The sequence below is a fragment of the Poecile atricapillus genome, chromosome 19, assembly GCF_030490865.1.
Source record: "Poecile atricapillus isolate bPoeAtr1 chromosome 19, bPoeAtr1.hap1, whole genome shotgun sequence".
In the NCBI taxonomy this organism is placed as follows: domain Eukaryota; kingdom Metazoa; phylum Chordata; class Aves; order Passeriformes; family Paridae; genus Poecile; species Poecile atricapillus.
In genome coordinates, this window is record NC_081267.1 from 10,725,746 (window position 1) to 10,752,589 (window position 26,844).

Consider the following 26,844-nt stretch of genomic DNA (forward strand, 5'->3'; position numbering starts at 1 on the left):
GTTTCTCTTAAAAAAAACTCAGTACCTGATTTGGTACTCCCCAAATCTGCATCCTTAATCGGCTGAAGTCTGCCCTTTGTAAGTCCAGTGTAGGAGTTTTGTTGATGCCCCTCCTTCTTTCACAGAATATTTCAAAACTCGATGATTTCATGGTCACTGTACCCCAGGCAGCCTCCAACCACCACATCCCCCAGCAGCCCTTCTCTGTTTGTGAGCAGCAGGAGACACAGCTTTCCTGGGCAGTGGCAAGAGAAGGAAACCTCCTCAAAGTGCAGCTTGGCAGGTTCAGCCTGGAGGGGAGGAGAAAGAAAAGTCCCTGCCAGGGTAGAATTTTGGTGCAGGAGGTGTCCCAGCGTGAGACTGGACCATGCCATGGCTGAGTGTGCCAGGAGCCGGCAGTCAGTGGGGCCCAGGGATGCTCCAAGGGACTTGGAGTTTTGCTTCTGACTCCTTGAGCAGCTTCTTCAACCTTCTCTCAGTGCCTGAGGGTCCTGGACTCAGCCCCAAATCCAGCCTGGGGTTCATTAAAATACAGAAAGCCTCGGGGGCTCTTTCTCCTCTTTCCACTGTCTTCAAGTCCAAGGCTTGTGCCGCTGCTTGGAGTCAGTTTGGAGTTCTGTTGAGGAGGAAGATTTGAAAATCTACCCTGTTTTATTTTTTTTAGATCAAGGGCATATTTTTTAATTTTCTAGTTGAGAGAAGAGGTGACAGAACCATTTCCCAAGTAATCTTGATGCTGAAAATCTCCTTAGGAGGTCTGGTCACAGAGAAGAATGAGCCCCTTGTGGGCTGCCCCTGTTTGGACAACCTGCTCCTCACCCCGAGCCTCAGCATGTCTGACATCGCCCACCTGGGACTGACATCCCAAAACATTGAAAACATTTATCTTTATAATTTTTCTTTATCATTAAAATCTAATTAATTTATAAAAATAAATATTTGATTTTTATAATAATATTGTTCTGTATTTTTATAACCTAACTTTTATATTTATATGAAAGAATTGATCCATTTTTAGCAACTAAAACCATTATTGGTCCTTGGTTCAAAGTAACACAATTCCCTTCATTAATTAATTGATCAAAATTTCTCCCTCTTTATGCTAATTACTCCTATTTTTAGTCCTTTGATCATCTTTTTTAATAATTTTCTCAGACAGGGTAAAAGGAGCCACTTTGGGGTCCACGGGGACTTTTCTGGGGAACATCTGGGGCAGTTTTGGGTCTGGGGAGAGAATTTAGAGAGAATTTGGGGGTCTGGAGGACACTTGGGGAGCCGGGTGAGCACTTGGAGGGGCACTTAGGGATTCTGTGAGACAATTCGGGGTCCGGGGGAGCACTTGGGGGTCCAGGGGGGCACTTGGAGATCAGGGAGGGGAATCTGGGGGCCCTTCGGGGTCCGGGCGGGCACTTGGGGAGCTGTAACAGGGAATCTATGGGGCGCGGGGGATGATGGGAGTTGTAGGCACCGGTATAATACGGTTTAATGGGGCCGCGGAGCATCACGGGAGTTGTAGGCGCAGCTCCAATGGGTTCCGGTGAGGCGCGGGGCATGACGGGAGATGCAGTCCCGGCTGGAATAGCGCTCTATGGGCGCCGCGGAGCATGATGGGAGCTGTAGTTCCGGAAGTGGCTCGGAAGGCGCGTTTGGCCGTGCGGGGAAGCGCTTGGAGAAAACTTTTGCGTCCGAACAGTGTCTGTAGGTGCTCGGGGCGAATGTATACGGCTCGGGAGCACTTGGGGGGAGCCTGGGGAGCTGTAACCGGGATCTTTAGGGCGCGGGTACGGCAGGAGGTTTGGGCGCGGAACTGTGTTGTGGGATGATGGGAGATGAATTCCCAGGAGTGGCTGGAAGGGGAATCTGTGGGGTCGGGAACATTCAGGGATCCAGGGACGCTTTGGGGGGTCCCGAACGGGCAATGAGGGGGCACTCGGGGATCCTGGAGGGTTTGGGGAACACTTATGGGACATATGGGGGGCGATGCCGGGGTTCTGGGGAGCGCAGGGCATATTCCCAGTTCCTCACAACCTGGTCTCAGTTGCCCCCTGGAGGCTCCTACTCACTGCCAGTATCATCCCAGTATGATCCCAGTATGATGTCAGTATACAGCCAGTGCAATCTCAGCCACTGCCAGGATGATCCCAGTACAAACCAGTCCCTGCCAGTGCTGCCACTCCTGGGATCCCCCAGCCCTCTCTGTGTTCCCCCCTCCCACATCTCCCCAGAGCAGCCCCAAGGGCTGGCAGTCCCCAGCCAGGGTCCCCAGCCAGCCCCAGGTTGGATCTGCAGCCCCCAATTTTCCCAGTTTCCCTCTCCTTTTCCCCGGGCCGGGTTCCCCCCGTCCCCAGCGGGTGGGAGCAGCGGAGAGCCCCGCGCTGCCCATCCCGACCTGTCCCGGCTCCATCCCCGCTCCTGCCGTGGGCTGTGAGGGGTTTGGGAACGGGGCACCGAGGGTGTCACTGCTCCTGGGGGAGGAGGAGGAGGGATGGAAGAGGAGGGATGAAGAAGGAGAGAGGGAAGGGATGGAAGTAGAAGAAGGTGAAGTTAGGGAGGATGAAGAGGAGGAAGAAGAGGGACAAATGAAGATCAGGGGAGGTAGAAGGGACCACGAGGTCGAGCACTCCCTGAATACACAGCCCTCCACCTGTGGGATCATCACCCCCCCCATCCCAGCAATGACCAGGGTGGGGGAGCTCGGCCCAGATATCCTGGGGGATCCCTGGGTTGGGTTTTATGGGGGGGATGTTTGGAGAATGAAGAACTCCAAAGCTGAGCAGAAAATGCCCCTTGGGGGGCATTGGGGGGTCCTGGTGGTGGCTGCTGTCAGAGGCAGCCTGGAGGAGCAGAGCCGTGTTTTCCTCAGGACCCCAAAGTGGGGAGCCCAGAGAGGGGGAGCGCCACAATTCATGGGATCCTGAACAGCCTGGAATGGAGCAGGGGGGACTCCTTGGACGTTCTGCACCCCAAAGCAGAGAATCACGGGACAAGGGACCATAGGAATCCAAAAAGCCCCATCATCCCTAAATGAGGAGATGGAAACGGGGGGAACTTTTTGGATTTCTGGCACTCCCAGCAACCTGGGGTGGGCAGGGACTGAGCAGACAAAGCAACCCCAGTGCAAGCACGACCCCCAGCAGCTGGGACAGCAGGGAACCCCTGAACCGCAAAGGGGAGAGAACAGAGATGGGAAACTCTTGGGAGGCATTTTCAGGGCTGAATTTTGGTGTTTGGGAGGTTTTTATGGGCCCCAGATACCCGGTAACTTCTAGAGATGAACTTGGTCAGGAGGAACACCCTAACCCAATGTGCTCGTGCATTATATTTTTCCCCAAACCAGGATTTTTCATTCCCAAACCTTGGCCAGATGGAGAAGGAGGCTGCGAGGAAGAGGAAGATCTCCCAGGACACCCAGGCAGGTGAGGAGGAAGTCACTGCCCCTTTCCCCCTCTCTCCTGCTCCATCTCCCAGCCCAGCCTGGCCCCTGGCTGCAGGACAACCCCGCTGCCGACGCCGTCCTGCCGGGGATGCACTGGGGGGATCTCCTTCCCCTTCCCTCTGGCACGGAGGCAAATCCCATCCTCTCCTTGTCCTTCCTCCCCCAGACAAGGAGCTGAGGATGGAGACCAGGGAGGAAAAATCCCCACAGCAGAACCTCATGGAAGAGGCTGATTTGAGCAGCTCCACAGCGCAGGAATGCAAAGGGGAGGAAAATCCCCAGAGATCCTGCAGGAGGAGGGGCTCCAAACCCATCCCAGGGTGCTCTGAGGAGGAAAGACCCACCCTGTGGCGGGAAGTCGGCCAGAGATCCAGCCAGGGCTCTGAGCTGGTGGTCCATGAGCAGCTTCAGGATGGGGAGAAGCCCTACAAGTGCTTGGAGTGTGGGAAGAGCTTCAGCCGGAGCAACCGCCTGATCCGCCACCAGATGATCCACACCGAGGAATGGGCCTACGAGTGTGGGGAATGTAGGAAGGGCTTCAGCTGCAGCTCTGAACTCATCCGTCACCAGCGCATCCACACTGGGGAGAGGCCCTACGAGTGTCCTGAGTGTGGGAAGAGGTTTCAGACCAGCTCCAATCTCCTCAGGCACCAGCGGATTCACACGGATGAGAGGCCCTTCCGCTGCCCCGACTGTGGGAAGGGCTTCAAGCACAACTCCACCCTCATCAGGCACCGGCGCATCCACACTGGGGAGAGGCCCTACAAGTGTGGGGAATGTGGGAAGAGCTTTATCCACAGCAAGAGCCTGATCTTCCATCAGAGGACTCACACTGGGGAGAGACCCTATGAGTGTGGGGAGTGTGGGATGACCTTCAGCCAGAGGTCCCAACTGACCATCCACCAGATGATCCACACTGGGGAGAGGCCCTACGAGTGTCCTGAGTGTGGGAAGAGGTTTCAGACCAGCTCCACTCTCCTACAGCACCAGCTGATTCACACGGATGAGAGGCCCTTCTGCTGCCCTGACTGTGGGGAGGGCTTCAAGCACAACTCCACCCTCATCAGGCACCGGCGCATCCACACTGGGGAGAGGCCCTATGAGTGTCCCCAGTGTGGGAAGAGCTTCAGCCAGAGATCTACCTTGACCCAACACCAACAGAGGCACTGGTAAGGGAAGCCCTGCGAGTGCCCCAAGAGCAGGAAGAGCTTCATGCACTGCTCCAGCTCCATCCCCCATCAGAGGACCCACGTTGGGCAGGACCTGATGATCCACGTTCCCAGTGATCTGTGTTGGGAACACACTGGGCTGGAGGCCATTTTATTTTGGTTTCAATTATCTTTTGATTCATCTTTATCTATTTAGAACAGAGAAATAGTGGTAAAAATCAATAAATTCATCAAAGGTATCTAAAACCTCACATTTTACTAGTGCTTCAAAGGAATCTGGGAGATACTTGGGAGTATTTGGGGGTTGTGGGGTTATTTGGTGTAGTTGTCTCCATTTCTTGGCACTCAAAGAGACAAGAGGGTTCGATCTTTCACCTCAAAACCACTCAATGTCACTGAATCCAACTCAGTACCTCTCCAAAATTATTCAATTCCACAGCCCCTCAGGGTGTGTTGCCTTAAGTTTTAGCTTTCATATTTTTCATATTCTACACTGCCTAGGTTTGTAGTTTTGAACTTCCTATTAAGTGTTAGTGAGCTCTCTTCACAGAGTAGGTAGACAAAGCAAATCCTTTTCTAGCTTGATACCAAGGGCAATTGTTAGAAGTTTCAGCCCAAAAGCATAAACAAGGGTGGACTGAAGAGAGAAAAGAAGGATGAGACTTCATCATCTGAAGCTGTCATTGGACAATGAACATCTGCAATATGCAGATGTACCTGAACTTCTAAAAATGTGAGACCTTGTGATCAGTTGTCCATTTTTGTGACCATTTTTGGTCCATCTTGGGTGTAGCCCTGGCCAGGCTCTTGTACTGCCCAAGGTGTATCCTTTAAGGCCTTTTAATAAACTTTATTCTTAACTCTGTCCAGCTCCTGTTCTAGGTCAGCCTTCTGAAGGCATCAGGTGGAATGGGGTTGGAAGTGGATTGGGTGAAGTGGGATGCAAATCAGGATGGGTGAGATGGGCATTGGGTGAGGCAGGATGGGTGGGATGGAGTTTGGGAGGTGTGAAATGGGGGAAATAGGGATTGGGAAGGGGGTCTTGATATCCAGCAGGGATGGGATGGGTTGGGGTTGGGACTGGGGAGGTGGGGTGGGGTCTGCAATGAGACAGCCAAAGTTTGGGGATGATGAAGGGAGGGGGAGCCCTGGGTGAGTTTTGTGTGAGGTGCCCCTGCCCAGGGAGGCAAAGATTTAGTTTCAAATGAACATTGTTAAATTGAGAGGCATGGGCAAGAGGGAATTCCATCCCTCTGCCTCAGAGGTTGGGCCCTGCAAGCCCAGGAAGAAACTCCACCCTGGACCCCTCGTGGGGTGGCAGCCCAGGGATTTCTGATTGGGTTTGGGCCCCTGGGGTTTCTCCCTTGCTGTGTTCCCAGTGGTCCCTGACCTTGAACTCCACCCTGGTTCTCAAACCCCATCTCCCTGCCTCTGTTTGGGGCTGTCTCTGCATCTGAGTTTGTTCCTGAGCTGAATAAATGTTTTCCTGAGCAGAATCCCATCTTGTTGGTGTCCCATGCCTGTTCCTGGTAACTGTGGCTTCCCTGGACATGATCCTGCGGCCCCGGAACGCAAGACCCCGCAAAATTGAGATCCACCCCCCAGACATCCAATAATCCCAAAATTCCCTACTATTCACCCAAATCCCCCCAGATTCCCTTAATTTCCCTAAAAAGCCCTTTTTGTCCCACTCCACTGCCTCCGCAGACCGTGTCTTTGGGTCACCTCCAGGAATTTGGAGGGGGTCTCTCCTCCCTTGCAACCCTGAAAAACCTGCTGCTTTTGGGAAAAAAATTCCCCCAAATCCCTTGGATTCAAGGGGGAGTTCCCCATTTTTGATGCATTTTTTGGGGGTTCCTGTCGTACTATTGGGAACGATGAGAAGCACGACACAGACTCTCTTATGAGTTGAAAAGGAAAGCGAGTTTAATTACCTCAGATCATCTTTTATAGACCAATATGTGAAAGTACAGAAAGGTAAAACTCTTATTTGTTAGTAAACTAACACATCACCATCATCGGTCAGTGGGGTGCACCACCCCTCGACCTTCTCTTGCAAGAAAAAAAGAAACTGACAAACAGCACCTGCAAGGCTGTCTTCTATCTCTGAGGATTGTTTTAATTCCTCCTTTTGATTTCCCAGGACACTTTCTCAGGTGAAACTGAGAAAGATACGCAGCCTGATTTTCCACAGGCACTGTGCTCCCTGCTTTGCTCACAGCGGGTGTCACTGAGAGGAGAAAATGGAGGCTGTCACTGCTGTGGTGTCACGGAGAGGGGAACAAAGGGGCTGTCACTGCTGTGTTGTCAGAGAGAGAAGGAGATTAGGGCTCTCACTTCTGTGGTGTCACAGAGAAAAGGAAATTAGGAGCTCTCATTGCTGTGGTGTCACAACTTGGGGAACACTGGGGCTGTGATTGCTGTAGTGTCACAGAGAGAAGGAGATTTGGGCTGTCACTGCTGTGGTGTCACAGAGAGAAGGAGATTGGGGCTGTCACTGCTGTGGTGTCACAGAGAGGGGAACAGTGGGGCTGTCACTGCTGTGGTGTCACAGAGAGGGGAGCACTGGGGCTGTCACTGCTGTGGTGTGTGATAGATTGACATTTAAGATAAAAAGAGAAACAGCTAAGGAAGTTAAGGTTGCTGGAGGCTGATGGAAGTTTTTTGTCCGGGACAATACCTGGTCATTTCTGAGAACTGACAGTAGTTTTGCCCATTGAAAAGTGATATCAACCTGTGAACACCACCCCATAAAACTTAAGCCCGGGAATTTCTCTTTCTCTTTGGTTGCTGGCTTTTGAAGAGGTAACAGGGCTCTGGTTCAGCCTCCCCCCCGCCCCCCCAGGCCAGACAAGGCTGTGGTGGGGAGCAGGGCTGGCCGGAGTTCTGCGGTTCCTGGCGGGGGATGGAGACTGTGAAGTGACAGGAGCCCCTTCCCAGAGGGGCTGAAGCCCTCGCAGGGCTCACTGAGCCTTGTGCAGCGGGGCTGCCAGGCCAGGCTGGTTCCTGGCTCGGCTGCAGTTTCTGACCCTGCTGGCTTTCACCAGAGACTGCCGAGGAAGGGGAGGGAAAGCTCTTGAGCTGCGGCGTGCTGAGACAGTGGCCACACTCCTCCAGAGCAGCTACCAAAAATCTTCCATGAGAAGCAGCTCCAGCCGCTGCCTCGGCAGAGATCAAGGCCTGGTCAAGAGTTTAACCCTTTCACTAGCCAGATGAGACTTGCAGATTAATCCTTTTTCCAGAGAGAGGGGAAGACAGAGGGATCAACACATAAAGAGACAGCATCAGCTATCAAAGCAAGCGAGGGAAGGAATTCAACCTCAGATGGGAAGAGAATAAGGAGATGCCTGAATAAGCTGAAATTTTCTTTTGTTCAAGCTATGGAGAGGGACAATCATGTCCTGAAAAAACTCCTTGAATTCATGAAACAGTATTTTGGGGGGATGGAGTATTTCAAAGTGTAGATGTGAGCAAAAGTAATTCATTGATAAAGCTGAGTAAAGGGTGAAGTTGTTGTAATCCTAGGAGATGCTGGAAGAGGAAAGGAGAAGTGAGAGTTGTTGAAGATTTGTGGCTCTTAACAGACAAAGCAAAAATTTCTGTTTCCAGAGATGATCACAGAGACAAATGAAGAGAACTTTTGCCTTTGAAGATCTCATCCTTCAAATGACACCCCTTGAATCATGGCCCAAGAACACACCTCAGAGTGCTGTGAAATGGAAGGAAAGGACTGATGGCAGAGTTTTTGGGGCAACTGGCGTCAGAGCAATGGGAAGCCATGAGAAAATGGTTTTCATGTGAAAAATCCATAGATTGCCAAAAGAGAACTTCTTTTTCTCGACAAAAACTGGTGAAAAGACTATAGCAAAGTTACTACCGTCTTAACCACCAGGTATTTTTTTGTCCTCTATGTTGTCAGTTCCCAAAGATAGGAAGCACAGGGTGGTGGGGAAAAAGGGTTTCTGGAAGTTTTATTCTGGTTTCTTATCCTTGTAGTTTGGTTAATAAAATTACTCTATTCCTTTTAAGTTTTAAGCTTCTTTTGCCCTTCTCATAATCCACATCTCACAGGAAAAAATGACTAAGTTTTCCAGCGATTTTTAAACTAATGCTTTAAAACCACAACAGGTGTCAGGGAGAGGAGGAAATTTGGGCTGTCACTGCTGTGGTGTCACAGAGAGGGGAACACGGGGGCTGTCTCTGCTGTGGTGTCACAGAGAGGGGAACACTGGGGCTGTCTCTGCTGTGGTGTCACAGAGAGGAGAACACTGGGGCTGTCACTGCTGTGGTGTCACAGAGAGGAGAACACTGGGGCTGTCACTTGTGCTGGTGTGTGATCGACATTTAAGAAAAAATGCGAAACAGCTAAGGAAGTTAAGGTTGCTGGAGGCTGATGGGAGTTTTTTCTCCTAGCCAGTACCTGGCCATGTCTGAGAACTGACAGTAGTTTTGCCCATTGAAAAGTGATATCAACCTGTGAACACCACCCCATAAAACTTAAGCCCGGGAATTTCTCTTTCTCTTTGGTTTCTGGCTTTTGAAGAGGTAACAGGGCTCTGGTTCAGCCTCCTCCCCCCCAGGCCAGACAAGGCCACGGTGGGGAGCGGGGCTGGTTGGAGTTCTGCGATTCCCGGTGGGTGGGTGGAGACTGTGGAGTTGATAGTAAAAGGTTATAAAATTTTAGAAAATTCAGGGACTTAGAAAGAAAGTTCGGCTTGGCAAGCCCTGGGAAAAGTAGACCGTGGGAAATGTTAGGCCTTGTGCTTGCTATAGATCATGTCAAACTGCACCTGTGTAGTGAGTATATGATAAATAATACAATTGCTAGATGTGATTAGATATAATTATTGTTTAAAGAACATGAGGAACAATGTTAGGGGGCTGGGGGGGGATCACGAGAAATCCATGCTTGAGTAAAAACAATGTTTACAATAGAACAATGTAAATTTAATAATTAATATGTAAGTTATATGTAAGGATAGAGTATAAAAACATGTCCAACTGAAAACCAAGAAGGGTCAGATTTGGGTATGTGTACCCCTGACACCCAGAGCTCTTAATAAAGCACCTTTATATAATCATTCTGTGATTATGTGTGTTCCTGAATGCTAACATTTTGGCGACCCCAGATAAGACCTTGTGAGTGCTGCTGAGCGAGCTCACGACCCGATCACGCTCCAGCCGACACCGAGGGATTCTCAGCGACCCCATCAGCCGTGACCATCTCCGTGCTCACAACATCCCCAGGAGAGAAAGTGTCCTGAGTTGATTATGATGTTAAATTGTATCCCCATTCGTCCACCTAACCCAGACACAGGTTTTGTATTCTTAAAATTCCATCTGAGAGTAAAAGTGAGTGGAAAAGAAGCACCGAGTCTGTTATCAGAGGCTGTACTTGCTCCCCCCGCATCGGGAGTTTTGACTACAGCACAGACAGACAACAAGACACAGATCGCCTTGGCTTTCCAACTAGCCGGAGCAGAGAGGTCTTCCTGGACTGTTTTCTGTCCCCTTTTTTTGAAACAAATCGAACCTGCTTTGGACTGGGGACTCGGGGGAGCACCGGGAGCTTGCACCCATGGACTACCGGGAGCCCAGCCTGGGCAGCGGCATTTTCCAGTGCCAGAGGGACTGATAACAGAGCAAACACCCACAGGAAAGAGACCCTCTGAAGTTTGTCATCTTTTCTGAACGGCGAGAGGTTTTTTAATTTGATATCGTTCATTTATGTGCTGGGTAGTGCTGTACCTGTGAAATGAACAGGTTTTTTCCACTTCTCTCAGAGAAATCTCTTCCCGAACTGGTTGGGGGGTGGGAAAAAAGGGCCACGTGGGTTTGCTTCCCGGGGGGAGCCCCACTGGAGGTTTTCTCCCAAATTTGCCCTAAACCAGAACAAATACACTGGGCCTCTGGTGGTCCCGACACAACGGCCCCTGATACTGTGGGGCTCTGTTCCTTCCTCCCCATGGAAAAGAACTGGTATTCTTGTCCAGGGACCATTTTTAATTTGGCCTCCCAAATTTCATATATCCAAGGATTGCTCCCTGAAAAAAGCTGCTGAGACAGAGAGGTCGGGTTGGCCCTGTCCTCTGGTGATGTTCTTACACTATGAGAAGATGGTTTTAATTTGGAAACACCTTGCAGAAATCTCAGATATCTGCCAAAGAGGGGTCTGGAGGCCTCGGGCACATGACTATATAGGGACAAACGAGCTGTATAATCTGTGGGGTGGAGACTGAGGACAGTGGAGGAGAGCCATGAGATGTTTAAAGAGTGGTTTCAGAGATGGTGGATCCTTCTGACATACGCAGAGCTGTCAGCAAAGGAAGGGGCCAGCGAGGTGGGGCAGCCGGGGGATGACGACAGCCTGCAGGGACAGAGGCGCAGGGCACGGACACCACAGGGCAGCCTGGGCTGGAGAGGGCACAGGGATGGGCAGCAGCTGCAAGGCCCTGCCAGAGGCAACTTGTGCAGCCCTTGGGCCATGGCTGCTGGCCCTGGGCCTGAGGCCAGCAGGGGACAAGTGACCCTGGCAGCCCTGGGGCCTCATTGCCTCCTTGTCCCTGCTCAGCAGCCTGGCAGGGGCCGCCCCATGGTGCTGCCCTTGGCATTGCACATCCCCACATGCCAGTGCCCCGGGAAGAGCCCTGAGCAATGAGGGAGGGACAGCATCTGCCTTGCCAGGGGCTGGGGCTCAGCCCTTGGCCCTTGACATTCCTGAAACACATCCAGCTTTGCTCAGCACCACAGACACCTTTCCCTTGCTTGTCCCCAGCTGCCATCAGGGCCTCCAGTCTTCTGCTCTACCTGGAACCTGGGGACGCTTTCTCACTCGTGTCTCTCATTTCAACTACAAGAAACTTCAGTGTTTCTGCCTGTGTTTGAGTTCTTGAGAAGTTTCTGGAGCACACTCTGAGGGACTGAGTGTGATGCCAAGAGCCCCAAAGGCCTGAGAGGGTGATGAAAGTGCTGGTGCTGTGTCTGTGCTGCTGAGCTGGGCCGGGCTCCTGGCCCAGAGGCAGCTCCTGGCAAGGGCAGCGCTGCAGAGAGACAGCTCTGGCCAGGAGCAGCTCCTGAGCACAGCCCAGCAGGGCTGGGGCCCTGCCAGGGCAGCTCAGGGACACCAGCAGGCCCAGACAGTGCTCCCAGGGGCTCAGCACTGGCAGGGGCTGTGGGATGTGCCAGAGGGGGCTGTGTCACAGCAGCACCTCTGTGGCTGTGTCCTGGAGCCCCAGAGCAGCTGGGATGTCAGAAAGGGGCTGTGTGACAGCTCCGAGTGGGTTGTGTGAGGTCACAGATGGGGCTGTGACATGACAGAGTTTGTTGTGTGAGGTCACTGAGCAGCTATGGCAACATAGAGGGGATTCTGTGACATCAGAAATCAGGGTGTGGCATCACAGTGTGGGCTGGGTGATATCACTTTGTGGGCTGTGACATCACAGAGAGGACTATGACATCAGAGGTTGAATGCATGACATCACAGAGTGGGTTGTGACATCACAGAGTTTCTGTATGACATTGCAGGGCCACCACAGGGTGGGCTGTGACATCACTGGGTGGGCTGTGAGGTCACAGAGCAGACACCACAATCCCAGAGGGCGGCTCTGTGACATCAGACAGCAGATTGTGACATCACAGAGCAGCTGTGTGACAGCAGAGAGAAGAGTGTGTGATGTCAGAGAGAAGGCTGTGACATCAGAGAGTAGGTTCTGTTATCTCAGAGGGGCTGGGACATCACAGACCAGGCTGGGACATCACAGAATGGCTGTGGGACATCCCAAGTGCTGTGGGGCCTGGGACAGCAGGACAAGGACCCCCTGACAGCGTCCCTGTGTCCCCCAGGGCCAGAGCCTGGGCCAGGGCTCCTTCACCCTGTCACCAACGAGGGCTTGAGAGCACTTAAAAAATCCCCAGCAAGGGAGCAGCAAAAACCAGATTTAATATTAAGCACCAGCAGCACAAAGTTCCTTGGCAAGAGTCACTCTGCTCCTGACTGGACACTTCAGGCACAGCAAGGAAACAAAGCAACAACTAAAACAAACAAAATCCAGGCAATCCAACCAGAAATGAACCCAGAACCGTCCATCCGTGTGTGTGTGTGTGTGTGTGTGTGTGTGTGTGTGTGTGTTTGAGCTTAACAGAGATCAAACTTAACAGGACTTCACTTATACCTTCATTTATACCTCAAACATCACAATTTAGCAAAAGAACTTAACAGCACTTAAGCTGACTTATATGACTTCAGGATTTAACAGTGGAGTAACACTTAACAATATTCAGCTTAGTTTACTGTTGGAGTCAGAGGCACTGAGAGTGTGCCCTTATCTCTGATGCCTGGCTCTGACATCCAAGAAAACACTGAATTTCATATAACACTGTGAAAACAACTGTTAAATAGAAAAACCAGGAGTGTAAGTGTGTAGATTAAAGAGATTTCTTATGTCACTGCATGAAAAAGTTAAAGTTTGGAGTTTAAACTAGTTCAGAAAATAGAGGACAAGATGGAGGATTCAGGGTGTTGTCTCTTGTCCTTCTTTCTTCTTCATCTTCTTCTTCTAGAGGTTTTTGGGTAGTAGTAGGTGATTGGATAGAGAATGCTGCAGTGCAGCACACAGGTGTTTGGTCATTAGGTCACTAAGAAAAAATATTTCCTTGGCATTTGTTAATTGGATAAATGAACATATAAAAAACCTTGAAGAAGATCTTTGTTAGTCATTTTGCACCTTTCTATCTTAGTGCACATAGCTGCTTGTGGCTCCTTGTACCCTGCATACATGTAATGGAGATAAAAGAAGAATAAACAACCAAGTCCAAACAAGAGAAAACTGCCTCTATCTCATCAATCTTCAGTCCAAGGGGGAAAAAGAACCCATCCACAAGTGTCCCATCAGGACACCAGGGCCACACTGCACCACTGCAGATGGGAGCAAACCCTCATGGACTGCGTGCCTTACAAATCTGGCAAACCCATGTCACACACATCCCTGAATTTAGACATTTAAAATATGTACATTTATCCACAGATACCTTTTCATCAGCAATATGTGCTATAAAACACCCAAGAGAAAAGGGTCGGGATGCCATTGCACACTGGCAGTCAGCCTTTGCTGTTTTGAGCATCCCTCATAGCATCAAAACAACACACATCTCACAGAAAACAAAACATTTCCTGCAGCCCTGGAGTGTAACACACCACACTGGCGTTCCTCAAATAACAATAAAACAGGCCATTGTGGAAAGAGCACATGGCACTTTAACAGGAATTACTGAAAAACAAGAGGGAGGAATGTGTGGTGGGACCCCAGAAAGCAAAGTAGCTAAGGCTGTTCATACAATAAATCATTCAGCAGTATCAGAAGATCCCCAAACCCAGGCTCGCTTGAACTCTGCAATTCTAACACAAGTGAAAGACTTAGCAATGTGAGCTCTAACAAAAATTACCAACTTGTCAGTGCCAACCCAAAGCTATTCAAGTAGAAGATAAAACCCCCATGAGCTATATATGCAGTGAAGCAAGGGGTCAATTAATGCTACAACTGGCACGAGATAATGCAAACCAAGACTGTAGAAAAATTATAGCTACAGTACCTCAAGGGAATCCATCTCTGGAGGAGATGATTACAGCATGTGCTAAGGTTGGGACTGGATCTCATCACATGGATATGCTAGCCAATTCTATTACAGCTGCTGTTAAACTCACACCCCATTGCTACAAGTGTGGACAACAAGGCCACGGGAAAATAAACTGTCCACACAAGCCCATTCCACAGGGGACAGCTCAGGGACAAAGAAGTGATAATGCAAGCTGCAACCAATGTGAAAGAGTTGAACATACAGCCAAAGGACACAAACAACACCCTCCTGACAGCACCTCTACGGATGTGACGGAGCAGATTAAAGAAGAGTAACCAGAACAACTTATTCACCATGAAAATCAGACTCTTGAAAAGACAGTTCATTTAAAAACTGTTTGTTTACAAATTGTTTTTCTGCTAAGTTGGGTTTTTCTCACGGTTCTAAACATTGAATGTTTTTTGTTTCTTGTTTATAGAGTTCAGGATAATCTCAGTTCTAAATACTTTCTTGTTTTTTAATGTTAAGTTGTAACTTTTAACTATGAGTAGTTAACCTGTGGCTTGTTACCTGAAAGGATTGTGATCCTGTCTGCCAGCTCCTGGAAGGGAGTGTTGCAAACTCAATTTAGTACACAAAGCATATTGCTAGCTGAAGAGAATTAATTGTGTCAAGTTAACTAGAAAACTTCATTCAAATTAAACCCATGCTGTCCCTGTTATCATGTCTGCAAAGGGCCCTTGCAGATAGGGTAACAGAGAGCATTTTATATTTTTTAATTTAACCAAAAAGGGTAAATAGTCACAGTATGGTCACAGTAGAGCTGGTCAGGACTGGACAAGGTAAATCTAGACATAACACAAATCTAATTTAGCAGTAAATTCTCTTTAGCCATAGATTTTAGCACAAATTTAATTTAGTGAGCCTAATTCATGTCTGAACCACTGCACACCACTGGGCAGGATGCAGGGCAGGGAGGGAAGTATCAGCCAATGGGTGTCTAGCCTGGGAAATTTGAATTTGGTATTCAAGTGAGTTCTGAATAATAAACAAGGCTGTTTTGTCTGATGAGCAACTGGAGCATGAATCGTGGATTTTGTCTCCTCACTCACGACCAGCACGTTACAGATACACCTTGGGCAGTACAAGAGCCTGGCCAGGGCTACACCCAAGATGGACCAAAAATGGTCATAAAAATGGACAACTCATCACGAGGTCCCATATTTTTAGAAGTTTAGGTCCATCTGCATATTTGGGTTCATTGTCCAGTTACAGCTTCAGATGATGAAATCCCACCCTTCTTGTTTTCTCTCTTCAGTCCACCCTTGTTTATGCTTTTGGGCCTGGAACTTGTAACGACTGTCCTTGGTATCAAGCTAGAAAAGGAATTGTTTTGTCTACCTACTCTGTGAAGAGAGCTCACTAACACTTAATGTGAAGTTCAAAACTACAAACCTAGGCAGTGCAGAATATGAAAGATATGAAAGCTAAAACATGAGGCATCACACCCTGAGGGGCTGTGGAATTGAATAATTTTGGAGAGGGATTGAGAAGGTTTCAGTGGCATTAAGTGGTTTTGAGGTGACAGATCGATCCCTCTCACCTCTTTGAGTGCCAAGAAATGGAGACAACTCCACCAAATAACCCCACAACCCTCAAATACTCACAAGTATCTCCAAGATTGCCTTGAAGCACTAGTAAAATGTGAGGTTTTAGATGCCTTTGATGAATTTGTTGATTTTTACCACCATTTGTTTGATTTAAAGGGATGAGAATGAATCAAAAGATAACTGAAACCAAAATAAAATGACCTCCAGCCCAGTGTGTTCCCAACACAGATCACTGGGAACGTGGGTCATCAGGGCTCTGCCCAACGTGGGTCCTCTGATGGGGGATGGAGCTGGAGCAGAACATGAAGCTCTTCCTGCACTTGGGGCACTCACAGGGCTTCCCTTACCGGTGCCTCTGTTGGTGTCTGGTCAAGTTAGAGCTCTGGGTGAAGCTCTTCCCACACTGGGGACACTCGTAGGGCCTCTCCCCAGTGTGGATGCGCCGGTGGGTGATGAGGTTGGAGTTTTGCTTGAAGCCCTCCCCACAGTCAGGGCAGCGGAAGGGCCTCTCATCCGTGTGAATCCGCTGGTGCAGGAGGAGAGTGGAGCTGGTCTGAAACCTCTTCCCACACTCACCACACTCGTAGGGCCTCTCCCCAGTGTGGATCATCTGGTGGATGGTCAGCTGGGACCTCTGGCTGAAGGTCATCCCACACTCCCCACACTCATAGGGACGTTCCCCAGTGTGGGTCCTCTGGTGGATGATCAGGTGGGATCTCTGGCTGAAGCTCTTCCCACACTCCCCACACTCGTAGGGCCTCTCCCCAGTGTGGATGCGCCGGTGGTTGATGAGGGTGGAGTTTTGCTTGAAGCCCTCCCCACAGTCAGGGCAGCGGAAGGGCCTCTCATCCGTGTGAATCCGCTGGTGCTGGAGGAGAGTTGAGCTGGTCTGAAACCTCTTCTGACACTCAGGACACTCGTAGGGCCTCTCCCCAGTGTGGATGCGCTGGTGGATGATGAGGTTGGAGCTGCAGCTGAAGCCCTTCCCACATTCCCCACACTCGTAGGGCCATTCCCCAGTGTGGATCATCTGGTGGCGGATCAGGAATGAGCTCTGGCTGAAGCTCTTCCCACACTCCAAGCACTTGTAGGGCTTCTCCCCATCCTGAACCTGCTCATGGACCACCAGCTCAGAGCCCCGGCTGGATCTCTGGCCGCCTTCCCGGCACAGGGTGGGTCTTTCCTCCTCAGAGCACCCTGGGATGGGTTTGGAGCCCCTCCTCCTGCGGGATCTCTGGGGATTTTCCTCCCTGTTGGATTCCTGCACCGTAGAGCTGCTCAAAACGGCCTCTTCCATGAGGTTCTGCTGTGGGGATTTGTCCTCCCTGGTCTCCATCCTCAGCTCCTTGTCTGGGGGAGGAAGGACAAGGAGAGGATGGGATTTGCCTCCGTGCCAGAGGGAAGGGGAAGGAGATCCCCCCAGTGCGTCCCCGGCAGGACGGCGTCGGCAGCGGGGTTGTCCTGCAGCCGGGGGCCAGGCTGGGCTGGGAGATGGAGCAGGAGAGAGGGGGAAAGGGGCACTGACTTCCTCCTCACCTGCCTGGGTGTCCTGGGGTATCTTCCTCTTCCTCACAGCCTTCCTCTCCATCTGGACAAGGTTTGGGAATGGGAAATCCTGGTTTGGGGAAAAATACAATTCATGAGCACATTGGATTAGGGGGTTCCTCCTGCCCACGTCCATCTCTAGAAATTCCAAGCTATCCATAAAAACCTCCCAGACACCAAGATTCAGCCCTGAAAATTCCTCCCAGGAGTTCCCCATCTCTGGTCTCTCCCCTTTGGTGTTCAGGGGTTCCCCCCTGTCCCAGCTGCTGGGGGTCATGATTGTATTGGTGTTCCCCTGTCTACTCAATTCCTGTCCTCCCCAGGCTGCTGGGAGTGCCAGGAATCTGAAAAGTTCCCCTCATTTCCATCTCCCCACTTAGGAATGCTGGGACTACCCAGTGTCGCCCCAAGGGGCATTTTCCGCTCAGCTTTGCAGTCCTTAATTCTTAAATATCCCCCCCAAAAAAACCCAACCCAGGGACCCCCCAGGAGATCTGGGCTGAGCTCCCCCTCTCGGGGTACCTGTGGGATGGGGGGTGATGATCCCACAGGTGGGGGACTGTAAATTCAGGGAGTTCTTGACCTCTTGGTTCCTTCTCCTTTCCCTGATTCTCCTTTGTCCCTCCTCTTCCTGTTGAAGTGCATTTAAAAAATTATGGTCTGTCCCAAGGGAAGAACTCACCCTTGGTGTTGTATAAGGTCAGTCCCTACCTAACCTCCCTTTTCTTTTCCCTATCCCATTGGCTGTAACCCCCCTGTATCCCCTGGCCACCCCCTCCCCCAAGTTTAAGAGAGCACCCGAGGAATCTCAGCCTCTTTCTTGCCCCGGGCGATCCACATACAATAAACCCAGGACCACGTCTCGTAAGTCTGAGCCTTCTTTGTCTAAAATACCTTAGGTCCATGTTGGATATATTTTGAGACCCCTTCCCGCCCGTGTTCTGAGAAGGGCGGACACATCCCCATGGGGGACAAGAATGAAGGGGTTTGTGGAGTATTTACAACATCTTCCTCCCTCTCCTCCCCTTCCATCCTTCCTCCTTCTCCTCCCTAACGCCAGCACCTTCTCCTACTTCCATCCCTTCTCACTCTCCTTCTTCATCTCTCCTCTTCCATCCCTCCTCCTCCTCCCCCAGGAGCAGTGACACCCTCAGTGCCCCGTTCCCAAACCCCTCACAGCCCACGGCAGGAGCGGGGATGGAGCCGGGACAGGTCGGGATGGGCAGCGCGGGGCTCTCCGCTGCTCCCACCCGCTGGGGACGGGGGGAACCCGGCCCGGGGAAAAGGAGAGGGAAACTGGGAAAATTGGGGGCTGCAGATCCAACCTGGGGCTGGCTGGGGACCCTGGCTGGGGACTGCCAGCCCTTGGGGCTCCTCTGGGGAGATGCGGGAGGGGGAACACAGAGAGGGCTGGGGGATCCCAGGAGTGGCAGCACTGGCAGGGACTGGTTTGTACTGGGATCATCCTGGCAGTGGCTGAGATTGCACTGGCTGTGTACTGACATCATACTGGGATCATACTGGGAGCAGCTGGGACCATGCCAGGAGAGATTGCGATCACACTGAGGGAGACTGGAATCATACTGGGATCAGACTGGGATGATACTGGCAGTGAGTAGGAGCCTCCAGGGGGCAACTGAGACCAGGTTGGGGGCAAATGTGATATACTGGGAGTGAATGGGATCATGCTGACGCTGACTGGGAGTGGTTGAGAGCAAATGGGATCATGCTGGAAGGAATTCGGAAGGACTGGGAATATGCCCTGCGCTCCCCAGAACCCCGGGATCGCCCCCCATAGGTCCCATAAGTGTTCCCCAAACCCTCCAGGATCCCCGAGTGCCCCCTCAGCGCCCGTTCGGGACTCCCCAAAGCGTCTCTGGACCCCCGAATGCTCCCAACCCCACAGATTCCCCTTCCAGCCACTGCTGGGAATTCATCTCCCATCATCCCACAACACAGTTCCGCGCCCAAAGCTCCTGCCGTACCCCGCGCCCTAAAGAGCCCGGTTACAGCTCCCCAGGTTCCCCCCAAGTGCTCCCGAGCCGTATACATTCACCCCCAGGACCTGCAGACACGGCTCGGACGCAAAAGTTTTCTCCAAGCGCTTCCCCACACCGCCAAACGCGCCTTCCGAGTCACTTCCGGGACTACAGCTCCCATCATGCTCCGCGGCGCCCATAGAGCGCTATTCCAGCCGGGACTGCATCTCCCGTCATGCCCCGCGCCTCACCGGAACCCATTGGAGCTGCGCCTACAACTCCCGTGATGCTCTGCGGCCCCATTAAACCGTATTATACCGGCGCCTACAACTCCCATCATCCCCCGCGGCCCATAGATTCCCTGTTACAGCTTCCCGAGTGCCCGCCCGGACCCCGAAGGGCCCCCAGATTCCCCTCCCTGACCTCCAAGTGCCCCCCTGGACCCCCAAGTGCTCCCCTGGACCCCGAATTGTCCCACAGAATCCCTAAGTGCCCCTCCAAGTGCCCACCCGGCTCCCCCAAGTGTCCTCCAGACCCCCAGGTTCTCTCTAAAGTCCCTCCCCAGACCCAAAACTGCCCCAAATGTTCCCCAGAAAAGTCTTCATGGAACCCAAAGTGGTTCCTTTTACCCTGTCTGAGAAAAATTTAAAAATTATGACCAAAGGACTAAAAATAATAATTAGCATAAAGAGGGAGAAATAGTGGTCAATTAATTAATGAAGGAAATTGTGATACTTTGAACCAAGGATCGATAATATTTTTAGTCGCTAAAAATTTATCAGTTCTGTTATAGAGATATAAAAATTAGGTTATAAAAATACAGAATTATTATAAAAAGTAAAATTTTATTTTTATTAATTGATTAGATTTTAATGATAAAGAAAAATTGATAAATGTTCTCAATATTTTGGGATGTCAGTCCCAGGTGGGCGATGTCAGACATGCTGAGGCTCGGGGTGAGGAGCAGGTTGTCCAAACAGGGGCAGCCCACAAGGGGCTCATTCTTCTCCGTGACCAGACCTCCTAAGGAGACATTCAGCATCAGGATCACTTGGGGAATGCTTCTGTCACCTCTTCTCTCAACTAAAAAATAAAAAAAAATATCTCCTTGATTGTAAAAAAAAAAAAAAAAGTGGTGGATTTTCAAATCTTCCTCCTTAACAGAACTCCAAACTGACTCCAAGCAGCTGCACAAGCCTTGGACTTGAAGACAGTGGAAGGAGGAGAAAGAGCCCCTGAGGCTTTCTGTATTTTAATGAACCCCAGGCTGGATTTGGGGCTGAGTCCAGGACCCTCAGGCACTGAGAGAAGGTTGAAGGAGCTGCTCAAGGAGTCAGAAGCAAAACTCCAAGTCCCTTGGAGCATCCCTGGGCCCCACTGACTGCCGGCTCCTGGCACACTCAGCCATGGCATGGTCCAGTCTCACGCTGGGACACCTCCTGCACCAAAATTCTACCCTGGCAGGGACTTTTATTTCTCCTCCCCTCCAGGCTGAACCTGCCAAGCTGCACTTTGGGGAGGTTTCCTTCTCTTGCCACTGCCCAGGAAAGCTGTGTCTCCTGGTGTTCACAAACAGAGAAGGGCTGCTGGGGGATGTGGGGGTTGGAGGCTGCCTGGGGTACAGTGGCCATGAAATCATTGAGTTTTGAAATATTCTGTGAAAGAAGGAGGGGCATCAACAAAACTCCTACACTGGACTTAGGAAGAACAGTCTTCAGCCGATTAAGGATGCAGATTTGGGGAGCACCAAAATCAGGTACTGATTTTTTTAAGGAAAACAGCCTTTTAAATCAAAGTATTCCAGGAAGGATGGACACACTTCAAGAAAAAAGTCTTGAAGGAGCAGGAACAGCCTGTCCCTCTGTGACAAAAAATGAGCTGGTAAGGAAAATGACTGACCTGGGTGGGCAGGGAGCTTATGGAGGAACTCAGGGAAAAGATGAGGGTGCATCACCTTTGGACATAGGGACAGGCAACTCAGGAAATGTTTAAGGATGTCATTAGGTCATGCAGAAAGAAAAGTAGAGAGGTGAAAGCTCAATTAGAGCTTAACCTGGCTGCTTCTGTGAAGGATAATAAATATGTTTTTATAAATACATTAATGGTAAAAGGAAGGCTATGGACAACCTCCATTCCTTATTGGAGAGGATATGGTTACCAAAGACGAGGAAAAGGCTGAGGTACTCAACACTTTCTTTGCCTCAGCTTTCAACATCAAGACAGGTTTTCCTCAGGACAAGTGTTCTCCTGAGCTGGTAGATGGGGACAGGGAGCAGAAGAGCCCCCTGTAATCCAGGAGGAAGCAGTCAGATACCTGCTGAGCCACTCAGATGCTCACAGGTGGATGGGATCAGATGGGATCCATGCTAGGGGGATGAGGGAGCTGGTGGATGAGCTCCCCAGGCTGCTCTCCATCATTTCTCCTCATCAGTCCTGGCTCACTGGGGAGGTCCCAGAGGACTGGAGGTGCCAGTGTGAGCCCATCCCCAAGAAGGGCTGGCAGGAGGCTCTGGGGAACTGCAGGCCTGTCAGCCTGAGCTCGGTGCCTGGTGAGGTTTTGGAACAGATCCCCTTGAGTGCCAGGGCTCAGACCCAGCCAGCGTGGCTTTAGGAGGGGCAGGTCCTGCCTGACCAACCTGATCTCCTTTTATAACCAGCTGACCCGCCTGGTGGGTGCGGGAAAGGCTCTGGATGTGTCGAGCTGGACTTCAGCAAGGCCTTGGACACGGAGAGCCACAGCATTCCCTGGAAAAGCTGCAGCCCACGGCTTGGACAGGAGCACTCTTTGCTGGCTGCAGAACTGGCTGGAGGCCGGGCCCAGAGAGTGGTGGGGATGGTGCTGCATCCAGCTGGTGTCCAGTCCCTGGTGGTGTCCCCAGGGATCTGTGCTGGGCCCAGTCCTGGTTAATATCTTCACTGAGGGTCTGGCTGAGGGGGTCGAGTCCAGCACTCACAAATTGCAGATGACACCAAGCTGGCTGCAAGTGGGGATCTGCTGGAGGGCAGGACAAGGAGACACAGCCTTAAGCTGCACCAGGGCAGGTTTAGGCTGGACAATAGGAAGGAGTTCTTCCCAGAAAGGCTGATTGGGAATTGGAATGGGCTGGCCAGGGGGGAGGTGGCAGAGTCACTGTCCCTCTCCAGTGGAGTGGGGGAGTAACATCAATCTGTGCTTAATAACTGATTTTACTTTAAAACAATTGCTTCAGAATTTCTTCCTGTTACACCCTGAGTGTCTGTACTGGTTTTATATTAGTTGATATTTGGTGAGGAGGGAAGAAGCCACCCATGCAAATGATACTTCTAGGAGGGCACTGCTATGAGCTTCCTCTGTGCTTAGCAAAACCAACAGCTGGCTGGCTCTGAGAACTGACAACCTATTAAATAATTTTGAAGCTGTATCCTCCTGTGTGAAATCCCCATTTTAAAGACAGGCAAGGCCAGGAAAGCTCTCTGTTGTTTCCAGCTGTGAAGAGTTAACTGGGTGCTGGTCAGGCCGGCCCTGCTCCAGCCTGGCCTGCACCGAGCCGGGCTCCGCCAGGCCCCGGGAGCGGCTCTGGGCTGGGCCAGGCCCCTTCACCACGGCCCGCGCGGCCCCAGCGGCTGCCGGGCACAGGGAGGAGAAGCCATCGGCCCGCAGCTGGAATTGAAGGGAGCAGGGGCCTGGGACCAGCCATGGGGGCAGAACAGCCACGACTGTTCTGGCCGGGCCCCCTGAGATCTTGGCACAGCCCCAGCAAGGCCTGAAATCCATCACCGTGACTGCTTCGGCCACTGCCCGGCAGAAACCATCATGAGCATCTGCAGGTCTGGGTGAGATATTAACTCTTTCTGTGCACAGATGAGACCTGCAGACCTCGATCCTCCCCTTGGGTGAGAGGAAAGGACAGAGTGGGAGACTAATGCCACAAGTATGGTAGGCTACACCTGTCTTCATATGTCATTGAATTAGAGAAAAACTCTCTCCAGGGAAAATTATGCAACACTTTGCCTCACAATCCATCAGTCTTAATTACAATGAGTGGTTGATCTTAATTACAATCCAATTAGAGCAAATCAGCATTGTGTGAATGGCAAGAAGAATTTGCTTGTCAACAGATGAATATGTCCCACTCAAGAATGAACAAAATCTCCCTTTACTTGGAAGAAAGTAGACATGGAGCAATGCAGTATTTGGGTTTTATCCAGTGATAAATGGGGCAAGAAGCTGTAACAACTCACCTGTTTTACAGAATACAAGTACTGATACAACCAATGCTGCACCCACACTGAAGGGATCTTCAGGACATTCCTTTATTTCTTAACAAGGAATGGGCAGCAAAATGCTGGCATTTATCTGAACTGGAAGCCATGTTCCTCTCCTGTTTCTCCTTGAGCACACTGTTCTTTGCAGACTTCACTGTGCAGCCCATCAATCCTCTCTTGGCCAACAGCTAAATGGCACAACTACCAAAACACAGGTGCCAGCATCATCACCCCAGCATTATTCCAGCACTGCTTTGCTGGTGCACAGCAGCACAGAATGGCTTGGCTTGGAAGGGACATTTAAAGGCCATCTAGTGCAGTGCCCTGCAGAGAGCAGGGACACCTTTAGGTCAGGTTGCTCAGAGCAGGAGCTTGAATGTCAGCAGGGATGGATGCCCACCTCTCTGGGCAACCTGTATCAGGGTTTCAAAACCCCCAGTGTAAAAAATGTGAGTTTCTTTCTTATATCTAGTCTGAGGCTATTGTCTTTTAGATTGAGAACATTCCCCCTCAGTCTTGTCACAACAGGCCTTACTAAAAATTTTGTCCTGTCTTTTTTACAAGCCCCCTTAAAGTACTGAAAGGGAGCAATCAGGTCTCTGTGGAGCCTTCTCTCTTCCAGGCTGAACACCCCCAGCTATCCCAGCCTGTCTCCAAAGCAGAGGGGCTCCAGCCCTCAGAGCATTTTGTCCCTCCTCTGGACCAGCTCCAACAGGACCATGTCCTTCCTGTGCTGGGCACCCAGAGGTGGATGCAGTACTCCAGGTGGGTTCGCACCAGAGCAGAGGGGTGGTGGAATCACCTCCTTCAAGCTGCTGGGCACCCTCCTTTGGAGGCACATGGCTGGCTCATGTCCAGCCTCTCACCTTGCAGCAGCCACAAGTCCTTCTGTGCAGGGTTGCTCTCCATCCCTTCATCCCCCAGCCTGTGAGATCAGCTGGGCTGGGACCCTGTCATAGCCCTTGGACAGAGCTGCAGGGCAGGATGAGCTCCCTAGTGAAGAAGGCAGATCCCACTCCCCACACAATTCCACCCTGGCCATGAGGTCACAGCAGCCTGTGGGGTGACAGCAGGCTGAGGTGACAGCAGGCTCTGAGGTCACAGAGGTCCCAGAGCCCCGTGGTTGCACAGCACCACAAGGACCGAGCAGTCAGTCCTTGACCACGACTGTTGCGGCAGCAGCAGTGGCAGCAGCAGCGGTGCTGACGTTGGGACAGCGGTGTCAGGACAGTGGTGGCAGCAAGAGCTGCAGGACTGGCAGTGGGCAAGGCACCATGGCCTTTGCTCTGCGCCTCCTCCTCCTGCTCCTCCTGGCAGTGGCCCTGCCTGACAGGGCTGCCCAGGCTGCTCCATGGCAAGCAGGGCGAGCAGGTGAGCCCGCGGCCTCGGTCCCCTTTCCAGGGACAGTGCTCCCTTCTCCCTGGGAAGCATTGGGGATGGTTTTCCCCAGGACTGAAGGGAGGGTTTCCTCTGTGGGAGGGAGAGAGGCCTCAGGGGCCCTGGGCTGGTCCTGCTGCCCCTCCAGAGATGTTGCACGGGGCCTGCAAAGAGGGTGGAGAGTGACCAGAGCCAGCCCAGAGCTCCCCAGGCCCCTCTGCAGCTTTGGCCATGTCCATTGACATCTGGCTCCCACAGCCTTACCTGACCCCCTTGCAGTGCCCAGTTCCCTAAGGCAGAAGGGGGTCCCAGCACACCATGGAATGATTCTGATCTATGCTCCCTTCCAGATGAGGGTGGTAGGAAGGCTTCTCAGGCAGCTTGGCTTCATGATGATTTTCTGCCTCTGGAGCCCCATGCAGGTATGTTCTCACTGTCCCAACAAGGAATAATCATTGACAACCTGGCAGGAACCAGGTGACAGAAGCTTCTGTGGCTGTTGAGTTACAGGTGTGTCTGCAGCGAGGATGTTTCAAGCTCCTTTGCTGGTTGCTGCACACAAGCCCAGCTCCCATCACAGGGGTGAGTTGTGTGTCCCTGCTGATCCCACAGGCTGAGGCCTGGTTCTGTGGGATCCATTCATCTGAAATGGAAATACTTTCTGTTAAGGTTCTCCTAGAGGGAGGAACAAACCTACAGAAGACAAGATGCTGAGTGAACTGGATAGACACCATGGTGGGTCCATGTCCCTCAGCCTTCTCCTGAGACTCAGCAGCCGGGGGCTTTCCCTGCACATCTGGACACGCTGTGCCCAGCAGGGCAGGAAGGGATCCATGTCAGCGTCACTGCCCCACTGCTGCTTTCACGGCCTGCAGGGCTGTTTTCCAGCCTGGCCTGGCTGCAGCTTCTCCCCAGCCTCTGCAGGAAGGCATTTGGCATCAGCTGACAGGGAGCCCAAACTGCACCGTGGTCCATGCACACCCTGAGATCCCATGCAATTTCCCAGTCTTGGGGCAGATGTGGAATGGCAGCTCTTTGGAGGAGGGAGGGCCCTGGCCTGGCTCCAAAGTTTTGATGGCTTCCTGAACCTTATCCATGACTTTGACAAGTATTGCCTCTTGAACATGCCACCTTCCTGTTGGGGAACAGCCCCACCTGATCCAGCTGTGGCTCTTCCTTTCTCCAGAGATGAACCCAAAGGCTGTGCTGAAGGCAGCGTTTCCCGGAGGAAGCAGTGGCTCATGGGCAGCCTCTGCTGCAGGAAGGGAGGCCATGCCAGGCACAGTCACAGTTCCAGGAGGTAATTGCTGTGTCTCTGGGCCTGAGCCCTGCTGAGGCTTGAGCTGCCATCTCTGCTGCTTGGCTGTGTGAGCACAGTGCAGAGGAATTATCCTGAGCAGGCTCAGGTCACTTGGCTACTGAGCAGTCTTGCTGGGGTCCCTCCATGGGAGACACGTCCCAAAACCTGGCAGCTGCTGCAAGGGGTGCCCATGGTGGGGAAAGGGCTGAGGGGGAGGGTAAAGCTCCAGTGTGTCCTGACAGGGCCTGGCTCTGTCCCCTTGGGCTGGGGGAGCTGTCCCAGCTGAAGGAGAGAGGGCAGGAGGGAGGTTCCGTTACCTGTGGCACTGAATGCTGCGGTTTGGCCCAAGGCCTTGGGGTTTCCTCTGTGGGAGGGAGAGCCCATGGGCCCTGGGCTGGTCCCACTGCCCCACCAGGGATGTTGCACAGGGGCTGCAAAGAGGGTGTTGAGAGTGACCAAAGCCAGCCCAGAGCTCCCCAAGCCCCTCTGCAGCTTTGCCCATGTCTATTGACATCTGGCTCCCACAGCCTTACCCAAACCCTTTGCAGTGTCCAGTTCCCTAAAGCAGAAGGGGATCCCAGCACACCATGGAATGTTTCTGATCTGTGCT

At 51.8% G+C, this 26,844-nt stretch overlaps 2 pseudogenes; one reads left to right on the forward strand and one right to left on the reverse strand.

Moving 5' to 3' along the window:
- The window catches only part of LOC131586382 (zinc finger protein 208-like), a 761,426-nt pseudogene extending 756,441 nt beyond the window's left edge, over positions 1-4,985 (forward strand).
- Positions 1-26,844, reverse strand: part of LOC131586381 (uncharacterized) — a 655,697-nt pseudogene that overhangs the window by 239,995 nt on the left and 388,858 nt on the right.